Source organism: Apaloderma vittatum, unplaced genomic scaffold (assembly GCF_000703405.1).
Source record: "Apaloderma vittatum isolate BGI_N311 unplaced genomic scaffold, ASM70340v1 scaffold23214, whole genome shotgun sequence".
NCBI lineage: Eukaryota > Metazoa > Chordata > Aves > Trogoniformes > Trogonidae > Apaloderma > Apaloderma vittatum.
Genome location: NW_009712440.1, coordinates 41304 through 41743, shown reverse-complemented (window position 1 = coordinate 41743; position 440 = coordinate 41304).

Sequence of the window (440 nt, the reverse complement as noted above, 5' to 3'; positions counted from 1 at the left end):
GTGTGGTCAAACAGAGCAACCACCTCAGTGCCCCCCCCCGGGGGAACACCCGAGCTCTCGCCAACGGCCCCGTGCAGGTCGCTGGCGGCGTGAGCGGAGCCCCAGCAGGCAGCTCCCCGTCCCTTCCTAACGTGGGAGCGGATAAAATCTTTGCCGATCGCGTTTTACAGCTGGCGAGGACAGGGCCGCTGCGGGGAGGAGCGCTGGGTGGGCTGGGCTCACCCACACGAAATGTGTTTGTCTCGAAGGAGAGCGTTAGCTGGAGAAAAGCCTAATTCTGGAGGGAGCGTTTTGTAGAAGAAGGAAAGAAATGGAGGATTTGGTTGCAACACAAAAACACACCCGGGGGAAGGAAAATCCCGCTGCTTTACTGGCCCTTAGCGAGCGCTGCGGCGTTTCCTGCAGGGGAGGTGGGTTTATTTCCACACTCACGGGGCTGC